Source organism: Vicia villosa, linkage group LG5 (assembly GCF_029867415.1).
Source record: "Vicia villosa cultivar HV-30 ecotype Madison, WI linkage group LG5, Vvil1.0, whole genome shotgun sequence".
NCBI lineage: Eukaryota > Viridiplantae > Streptophyta > Magnoliopsida > Fabales > Fabaceae > Vicia > Vicia villosa.
In genome coordinates, this window is record NC_081184.1 from 148,779,515 (window position 1) to 148,790,411 (window position 10,897).

General features: G+C 33.9%; 1 long non-coding RNA gene across 1 annotated transcript; it reads left to right on the plus strand.

Annotated features, from left to right (window-relative positions):
* The first annotated feature begins 7,165 nt into the window (after positions 1 to 7,165).
* LOC131607744 (uncharacterized) lies at positions 7,166 to 10,438 on the plus strand. The gene is made up of 5 exons (XR_009285399.1): positions 7,166 to 7,536; positions 7,631 to 7,874; positions 8,067 to 8,187; positions 9,102 to 9,548; positions 10,228 to 10,438. It is a non-coding gene; the product is annotated as an uncharacterized LOC131607744 (long non-coding RNA).
* The last annotated feature ends 459 nt before the right edge of the window (positions 10,439 to 10,897 follow it).

Sequence of the window (10,897 nt, forward strand, 5' to 3'; positions counted from 1 at the left end):
CTAAAGCGCTTTTAGCAAAAGCGCTCTCGTATGGTTCGCTAAAAACAAAATTAATAAACAAGGGAAAATGATGCAAAAAAAGCGCTCTGGTAGGGGGGTATAAGAGCGCTTTCAAAAAGCGCTCTGGTAGGGGGGGTATGAGAGCGCTTTTAAAAAGCGCTCTGGTAGAGGGGTATGAGAGCGCTTTTAAAAGCGCTCTTATAGGGTGGGTGCTACGAAAGCGCTTTTGGGATAAAAGCGCTCTGGTAGGGGGTGTTATTAAAGCGCTTTTGAAAAGCGCTCTGGTAGCCCATTTAAAAAATTATATTTTACAAACACACGCGTTTTGTTTCAGATCCAAAATACGCGAACCTTCTTCTTCCTTTCGTTGCTCCGTCTTCAAACTCCCTCCCTCCCGCAACCGTCTCCTCTCCGTCGTGACTCCCTCACTTCCGCCGTCCTCACTCCCTCTCCAGCCTTCAACCGACTCCGCCGCCGCCTTCCTCACTCCATCTCCAGCCTTCAACCGTCTCTTCTCTGTTCAGGTTAGGGTTTAACCAGTAAGCGCTTCTCTCTCTCTCTCTCTCACTCTCTCTAGATTTTCTTTCTCTCTCCGAAACTTGATCCAATTTTCCTCCATATTCGTCTTCTCTCATATCTGTATTGAACCGCAACAATGAAACTGCAATATTCATTACAGTTTTTCAGGATCTACGTTTTTCATGTTTATACTTTTGATTTTCGTGCTTTTTGGTTTTGGTGATGAAATTGAAGTTCTGATTCGCTTGATCTGTGTTTTTCTGGTTCGTTAGGGTTTATTTGAATGGGGAGAGGAAATATCGTGATAAGGATGATTGATAATTCTATGAGTAGGCAAGTTACGTTTTCGAAGCGGAGAAACAGTTTGTTGAAGAAGGCGAAGCAGCTTGGAATTTTGTGTGATGTTGATGTAGGAGTTATAATCTTCTCCAGCACTGTACAACTCTATGATTTTTCAGGAATCCAGTTGGTCCAAAGATGCAAGTTAATGGTAGAGGGCATGCGAGAATGATAGACCTACAAGGGCTCCATGTAAGTGAAGCAATTCACGTGCTGAAACATGAACTGGGTGTGCTAAGAGGCACAACCAGAGCTACAGAGCAGCGTTTGCAGGTTTAATTTTCTTTTCTGCTATATCTGTTTCATCAACTTTTACATGATTCAAGATTTTCTATATGTAGTTAGTAATAATCACGTTTTTCTATTGTAGGTTGAGCTTCAAACAGTGGATGGACTGGTAAAGGATAGAACACAATGTGCCCCTGCCGATTATGTTCCATAGAATATGAATCAAGTAATTGTACCCCGAAATCTTCTGTGGCAGGATCCTTCGGGGTACAGTTACTTGATTCATATTCTGTGACACAATACAACATAGCTCAGGTGACTACTGGTTCTCCACTAAAGCATCAATACAACATAGCTCCAGATAATACAGGAAGCGTACATTGGTTGCATAAGAACTCAGAAGTTGTTTCCCATTTAGTTGTTTTGGTTTAGAAATATATGAATTGGTTTAGTTGTTTTGGTTTAGAAATATGTATATATGTATTTTGATTTACATTAATGGTATATAATATAATACTTTTTTTGTATATAATCGATATCGATTATAATGGTATATATCGATTAGAAATGATAAATTATAGGTTCATGAAAAAATACTGCCAAAAAATAGTAAATTACAGGTTCTGAAATATTGCTGCCAAAAGTGCAGGTTTAGAAATAATAAAAAAATTATAAAAATAATAGACACCTACAAAAGCGCTTTTCCAGAAAAAGCGCTCTCCTAGGCCACCCTACGAGAGCGCTTTTTCCAGGAAAGCGCTCTTATAGAGGGGTCTACCAGAGCGCTTTTTTCAGAAAAGCGCTCTTATAGGGGGGTCTACCAGAGCGCTTTCAAAAGCGCTTTTGTTACCTACGCCAGCGCTGGCTTTCACAACGCTTTTAAGCGCTTTTAAAGCCCAAAAAAAGCGCTTTTAAAGCCCACGCGTGTTGTAGTGGCGTCAGCACTAAACGATGTTGCGCATTAGCTATAGCCCTAGCATTTTAGCGTCGACTTTAAGCAACGCTATAGTGTTGTATTCATTTATTTAGTGTTGGCTCTGAGCAACCAAAACCTATTTGGGATGAAACCTGATTTTAATTTCTCTTTTTAGGACGTAACGAAACATGTTTAGAATAAAATGTACTTTTAATTTTTCTTTTCAGTATGTACTATCTAAATGAAATATTATAATTAAACCACATAAGCGATAGCATACATAAGTTACATAGAGAAAATAGCAGCATTATATCGAACATAAGTTAAAATATGAATGAAATTATTAAGAAATCAACAAAGATACTCAATACATCATGACATATTTTAACTGCTTTTGAAACCAAATAAACTACGATAATACATAGATTGAAAAACTGGAAATTTGATACCCCTGACAAAAGCAAGATAGAACGAACTACTAATCCGGTAGTTCATTTCCTCCATCAACAAAGAGCCTATAATTTTCCTATACACAATAGTGCAGAGCATAATGACCTTTGACCGCCATCAAATAACTTAACGACTAGAAGTACTCCTCAAATTGTGTGGCAACATAAGCAGTCTCCTTGCCTTATAATGCAATTTACCATTATTCACTATTTGTGTGATAAAGAATAATTTATTAATTACGGCGCAATGAACACAATCAGTACTCGCAACACCTATATCAACTACTAAATTCATTAAAGCCTTTAAGTGAGTGTGACCGTTATTTGATATAACAACAGAATATTTTTCACTTGGTATTACAAATAACACTTCCATTGTTGTACTGATAAGATATAAAACAAAATAACTAAAAAATTTATTATTCTCATTTTATTTAAAAATCACAATCATCTTTGACTATGCTTTACACTCTTTCATTTTCAAACATAACACTAAAAATAATCAATAAGCAAAACCTTAGCGTGGCGAAATAAAGTAACCATGGTTTGAATATCACAAATACTGAGAATCTAAGCACGTTCATACTTAGTCATATATATGGATGTCCTTCGAGAATGCTCAACGTGTTATCATCTTCCTTTTCCTCAGTTTCAATTGGTTATCCTTCACCATTAATGTCATCATTTTATTTACCAGAATTCTCCTCCTCCGCGCCTTCCTCCATTTCGGGCTCTAGTGGCTCCTCCTTGTATCTCAATCATCACAATTGTTTTCATCAATGAGAAATATTTTAATATTAAAAATAATAACCTCAAAAAACTAAGAATCAAAGAGGAAACCCCCTAATTAATTATGAGTGAGAGAGAGAAAAAGGGAAAAAGAAAGAACACTTAATGGATATCCTCGTACTCATCATCGACCATCGTGAATGGAAGAGAGTTGAAGAAGGTTGCGCCTATTCTGCTAGATAAAGAAGATTGTGCCCTAACCACTCTGCCCCCCCCCCCCCCCCCACACACACACACACAACCAAACTCGTATGAACCACCGACTAATTTCTACCATCGATTGAGGGTTTTAGGGGCAATTGAATGATTGAGCTATTAAAGGACTGATGACTTATGAGAAGAAATCTAGAGCGGCTGAGTTCAAAGGAGCGATTGAAGGGTTTTGTGTGAAGAGAAATTTTGAAATCGAGGGTTTTTGAAGTTCTTGGGTGAAGAAAAACGTGAGAGCTTAGGGAAGGATCTACGGCGATTGAAGTTGTTTGTTTTTTATTTATTTTTATAAAATTTTATTATATTTTATTTTTTATTATAAAGAGAAATTGAGACCTTTGGTGAAAATTGAACGCTTTTTATTTCAGATCTTATACTAACGGTTGACTTGTAATTTTGATATCTAAATGCTATTTATATCAACACTTTTTTTACACTCTCTAAAGGTGTCCGTTGGTATATGGAAAAAAATTGTAGTGCAGGTCAAAATCTAGAATTGCAACACTAAGATCATTCAAAGCTATGTTGAAATCTGAGTCCATACCATATACCCCACTATCTCTCAATATATGATCAGGTAAGATATCCAATATTGCGCCTAGAACCCACAAAAGCGAATGAGGCAGCCTCTACTGCCAAGTGCAAACTCAACCCCTTAACTCTTATAGGTAAAGAAGTCACCCTCCATTGAAGGTCCCCAAAGAAAGGACCTCCACCAACCAAAATGTCTTCGATTGTCCTTCATAGCTCTTTATAAAACCATAAAGCTAGTTTCTCCATATAAATAGGTTGACATCTTTGGCCAAAAAACATTTGGCAATTCCGTGCAGGACCGAAGTAGAAGAAGCTCACTCTAAGGATCCCTTAGTTGAGGTAAAAGATGCATTTACTCAAAAGTCCTATAAGCTTTCTACATGGACAACCCCTTGATAAAGTCGTCATCTCGACTAACAATCCATCCAAGCAACTCCATCCCTAACATCGGCCTCCTAGTGTCCGAAGAGAATAAATCCTTACGAAGTTTATTACCATCACATAAAGGCCAAAAGATCTTAGTCTGACGAATATTCAATTTGAGATATAATTTTGGACCCATCTCTCGAATGATGGCAAGGGTTTTAGCGACCTCCTTTGAATCTCCTATAATTGTCCCATCATCAAGATATCAAACACGAAGAAACTTACATTTGTCTCTAACTTGATGAATGAGTGTGTATAATACGAGAACAAAAAGGACATGCCTATCGGATCACCTTATTATACTCTACTGGATTCTAGTGAATGACATAATATGTCATCGTCTTTCTCTTTCCTATAGTTGGAAGCCTTATTATAATCGGAAAGATACTTTTAATTAGCTATATATACGCAAAAGTTTAACCAAGGCACTTTTATTACAGTTATTTTTGCAACATGGAACTTTAATCTGGATCGGTGCAGATTGTGAGTGGCGTGTTCATACATGGTGCGTTGGAGTAAAAGGAAAATAAATGAAAAAGGTACTTGGTGTCGTCAGAAAACACCGAACATCTTTAAGCAATGTTATGGATGTGCTTGTCATCATATTCACGATGATTAATAAACACACATGATTGCATGAACACCAAATCTAAGAGCGCCATGTTAAAGTTGTCGATGCTTCGTGACTTGACAATACATTATATGTGGAAATTTATTATCTATTCCAATTAAAGGTAGGACGCATTAATAGTTAGGACAAACCTTCCAAGAAAATATCAATATATAGTTAATTAGTACGTCGTATTGGCTATAGATGATTACGATAATACATCAGGGATTGAAACTAAAGTAGTACGTGATAGAATTATATCCCTTAAAAGTGGTATGAAATTCATGTTCACTTTAAAAGTGATTGTACCCATTAATGTTTATCACCTCAAATTTAAATAAATTGTTTTGTGTAGTCCATATGTCAATTTAATGATGATGTTTTAAGATAAGTGGAAATGGGTCCGACGCTTTTTAAAAAGTTCATCCATAAAATCATGGTATGAAAACAGAAAAGGTGGGATTTGGATACTCTTCTGCAGTTGTAAAGTAAAAATATTAGATCTCCTTCAGGTTAAATAAGTTTTTGGTATAGTTTTCATTTTTAATCTCTCCCTGTCTTTGGGCAACGGTTTTTAAAAAAAAATAAACTTTGCCAAAACTAACTAAAACTATTGTCAAAACCTAGGAGAGGCTAAAAATGAAACTGTAATATTTATAGGGAACAAAACCCTATTTAAACCTTTATATTATAAGTAAATATTTGGTTAAGACCCTTTCAATTTTTTTCTTTCTAATTTCTTTATTATTATGATATTGTGTGTAAAAAACACGCATATTTAAGATATGTGACTTATAATTAATATATATATTTGACTTTATACACATAAAACTATATTAACGAAGTTCTCAATTTTTTTTAACAAATGAGTTGATTGTAATATAGAAAAATTCATATTAAAAAATATTAACATATATTTAAACTGTTTTTAAACTGATATATACTACTAATTTTATAGTGTTTTATAATGTTATTTTTTTTAAAAATAATATTGATTTGAATAATAGTTTTTATTATTTAAAAACAATTATTTTCTATATTTTTAATACAAAAATTGTAAGTATATTATACATCACTTAATAACACCTAAAACAGTAAAACACAAACACAATATATTATACAAAAACAATATTAGTAAAAAATTTAAAAAAAAAAATTTATACAAATATAAATTAAATATTATACAACACTCAATTAAATAAATATGAGTATAAATTTAAAATATAAAAAGAAAAAAATTAACCTTGGATGAGCACACCCCTTCAAATTGAACTCCTTGGTTGCTATAGATGATAAAATTGATTCCTAATATCAGAAAACAAAAATAAAAGCTAATAATAAATACTTTATATAAAGTGAAATCAATAAAATAGACAGAAAATAAAATAAAAAATTTTATCTGAGAGAAAGAAAGAAGAATAAATGAGAGCAGAAGAAAAGATGAAACGAAACAAGGTGAAATGAACAATTTGCAATGGGGCTCCCCTTTCCATTTTGCTTGAGGCAGCCCCTCACAAAATGTAATATCACTTTTTCAGAATAGCTTTTCTTGCACGCCTGCACACGCGATGAGACATGAGTCTGACACAACTAACATGGACTGACAGTTTGCGAGGGGTATCCTCTCACCATTTTAATGGTCTCTTTTAGTGACGTTATTCCCCAGCAAAATGCACACCCGATATCGTTTTAAAAATTAAAATTTCCCTCTTAAATTTTGTTTTTTGATTTGTGCTTTGCGAGGGGGTTATCTCCAAACAATGAAAAAATTTAGTGAGGGGTTAATCACCTCACAAAATTCACTACGCCAAATCTCAAATTTAGCAGCGCAGCTACAACAGCGCTTTGAGAAAAAAGCGCTGCTATAGATTTCGCTAAAGACAAAACTATAAAACAAGAGAAAAAAGCGCTGAGATAGAGGGTGCTATGAAAGCGCTTTGCAAAAGCGCTGGTATAGGCCATATTCAATACACACCTTAAAAAGCGCTTTTCTCTGAAAGCGCTGGCAAAGCCTAGCATCTCAATTAATATTTTATTTTATTAATTTTTGTTTTCCTTTTCAATTCCCCAAGTAAAATAACAATAAATCAATTAAATAAAAATATCAAACCCTAGCATCTCAAAGTCTCTTTCCCTTCTACCACTTTATCACCAACAGAAAACAGAGTTGCGGGCTAGCCTCACTCATTCGTTGCCGTTCACATTTTCGGTCGCGACAACGATGAACGAGATGCTGCTATTGATGTTGAGGATTCTGATTCTGATTCCAATTCCAATTGTGCTCTTTCACTTTTTAGCAAACTGTTCAAAATTGACGGTTGGGGCTTTCCTTACTTCTGTGTTAACGTTGCCGGTGACGATGTCTTTCCAGGAGATTGATTTGCTAAAGCCTCCAATCTGAAATGTCGTGGCGAACTCGAGTTACAACTCCCTCTTGTTGTTCGGTTTCCTGATGTTTTTAAGGATCGTCTTGAGTCTATCCATGTTACTTTTGACGGTTCACTTCAATCGCAGAGGTATGAATCTCATTACCAAGATGTTTATCCTGTGAAATGTAACTAGGATAGGTATGTTATGGAGGACATTATTGAATTTGGGTCATCTTTTCAGTTTGGGTTAGAAGCTAGGTCGAAGCTTCTGGTTTCCAGGGGTTTCAAAGACATTTAATATATTTATACGGATTAGATTGGGAGGAAGCTGGTATTGAACACTGTTATTGTTCTTGAGAAAGAGGAAAAGCTTGATATGGTGGTTGAGATCAGCGACAAGCTCTGCATTTTTCCTGTAATTGTTGTTCGTGCAAATTTGAGGACAAAGCATTCTGGCCATTTTGGTGCAACTTCTAGTGATAAAGGTAAATTTGGTATAGCAGCAATTCAGATTTTGCATGTGGTAAAGAAGCTCGAACAATTAGATATGCATGATTGTCGCTAATTGTTGTATTTTCATATCATTTGTCTTATTTGTATTTTCATTCATATTTTTGTCTTGATTTTTTTATCACTCTTCTCCTAATGATATGGGTTTGGTATCAATGGTCTTGTAGGAATATAAATTGAATGTTATTAAGCGTTATGAAGAGTTATAATAGCTTGGGGAAGGTGGGTCGATGCCAACATAAATCCGTCTATGGTCTTGTTTAGATGCTGTTATATTACCTGTTTCAGGTAAAGTGCAAATAATTTAGTGATTTTATACTTTTTCTGGTCTTACATTCATGAATGATGATAACCATGATTTTATTTTTAAAAGTTGAGTTAAACTGTAATATATAATTAAGATCTGTGGTAACCATGAGTTGGTGACAAGATGAGAGAATAATATATGGTGGTTTAGTTTGTCATTGTAAATCATACATTCCCCTAAGTTAGCAAGGGTAGCAGCCACAAAATGAAGCTCACCAACGTGACAAACAATCATGAAATAAACTATACTGATGAACTAATGGAATAAATTTGTAAGAATGATCGGCAGTGGAAATGTGAGTTGATGTTTTGGCCTCTTTAATGTCCAAGGTTTTGTTCCACCATTTCTTTGTTAATATGTCTTGTATTTCCCATCATCATCAGCTGCTAGTAAATTAGGTGGTGTTCTGACTTCTGAAATTCTACTTGCTTTCATGTAAACTATCTTACTCATAACTTCTCTTCGTTTGTATTATGTTAATATAATTAATTACATTACATATAATCATGTACTTTCAATAAGATTAGTGCATGTTTTGCAATGAATTTTTTATTCTTGAATGAACATAAGTTAACTGAATCTATTTAGTACAAGTGGGATACAAATTCTAATTTAGTTGTTGTGGTGGAAAGACTTTTAGCCATAAATATTTATTCAGATAGTTAATAGTTATTATTCATTTGTATTTTTATGATATATAATTATATATAATCATGTTATTGTTTAGATTTATGTTATATCTCATTTATTCCAATATTATATATATTCATGTTATATCTCATAACTTGTTCTTAGATTTATTTTTGAATGTGAAAATGTCAACACGTGTATCCATTTCATTTATACAATTGGATTATGGTTGTTTTGATTTTATAATTTTATTTTTTACAAGCAGAAGTGAGAACAAGAAAGGAGAAAGAAGTTACTGAAGTTTTGAGGCGTGAACAATAGCTCACACACTATTAAGTGGAAACAATGTAAGTGTGATTTAAAAGCAAAGTCATTTTACCCAAGTAAAGCGGAAGTTGAATTCGCATCCTTTATACCAGATGTCCAGTTGATCCAGATCAATATCATGAATTGGTTTATTATTGGTTTTCTGAAGAAGCACAAGTAAGTCAAGTTAAAAAGAGATTATGTCATGCACTGATGAAGATGGAAGAGAGTAAAATTATTTTGTATTAGATTCTAGCTGCTTTGATATTGAGAGTAAAATTATTAGTATTGTTTTGTATCTTGTTCAGGTGAATATGATTTCACGTATATAAGGAGAAGATTCACTTAAGAATCTTCATAATGGTGTGTTTGGACTTTGGAATAGCCAGTATGAGCATTTATCAAGGTTTGTATTCAATTCCTTATACATTCTTCTGTTGTGTGTGCTCTGCTGTGCAATATGAATTGGTCATTATGTTCTGAAGTGTAATAGGGAGGGAGAAAAGTAGTGTTTCAAATTCAAAAGTGTGGATGACAACAAAAGAAAATCACTTTTGGCCACGTGAGTGGAAGAGATTTAATTTTCACCAAGTAGTAGAAAATCATATACTATATGAATATAAATATATATGAATTAATAATAGTCTCACTTGTTAGCTCAACTAATTAATAATATTGTATTAAAATAATAGTTAAGCTAAGACTATATATATTAATATTTTTTTAGTACTATAAGTTCAAATATTAGTTTATTTGTAGAAAAAGAGAGAACAAAATCTTTGGGATATTTGAATGAGGACAAACGAAACAAATGTCACACTAAATTCCATTTTTAATAGTATTAATTTAAGTAAAAAGGTAAAGCTTACAACTTTATCTTTGGAAATCTCAACTTAAGCAGGTTAAATAAGCTCTTTAGTTTATCCCCCAAAATGCATTGTATTTTTCAGTTAGTATATGCTTATAATTATTGTATTTTTGATCTTTTATAATATCTATTGTCATATTTTAGTATAATTTTAATGTTACCCAGCATTGATATATTCATATCATCAATCTAATGTGACCTATCTTCTGTATTTCAGGTAGGAAGTGCATTGTCCCAGTGGGTCTAGGAGATGATGATCAGTGCATAGAAGATGATTTTACTAAATTTGCTGATGTTTTGAGTTCACCTGAAAAGTATTCTTTCGAGATTTGTTGCACCCTTAGTTTCAAACTTTATTCATTTATCTTGCTAAGTTAAGAAATATGTGAATCGGTGTATATATATTTTAGATTAATTACAATGGTATATAATATAATGGTATAATTATAATGCCTTTTTTGTATATAATCGAAATCGTTTCTTTGTTGAAATAATGAGATTACAATTGCAAATTATAGGTTTATGGGATAACAATGGTAAATTACAGGTTCATGAAATAATGCTGTCAAAAATGCAGGTTTAGAAATTATAAAAATAATAGGTATTAAAAATACCAATTAGGGGAGGCTACGAGAGCGCTTTTCTGGAAAAAGCGCTGCTATAGGGTGGGCTACGAGAGCGCTTTTCTGGAAAAAGCGCTGCTATATGGGGGACTACGAAAGCACTTTTCTGGAAAAGCGCTGCTATAGGGGGGATACAAGAGCGCTTTTCTGGAAAAAGCGCTGCTGTAGGGGGGGCTACGAGAGCGCTTTTGGAGTTTCAAAAGCGCTGTCGTTACCTACGGCAGCGCTGGCTTTGGCAGCGCTTTTAAGCGCTGTAAAAGCCCA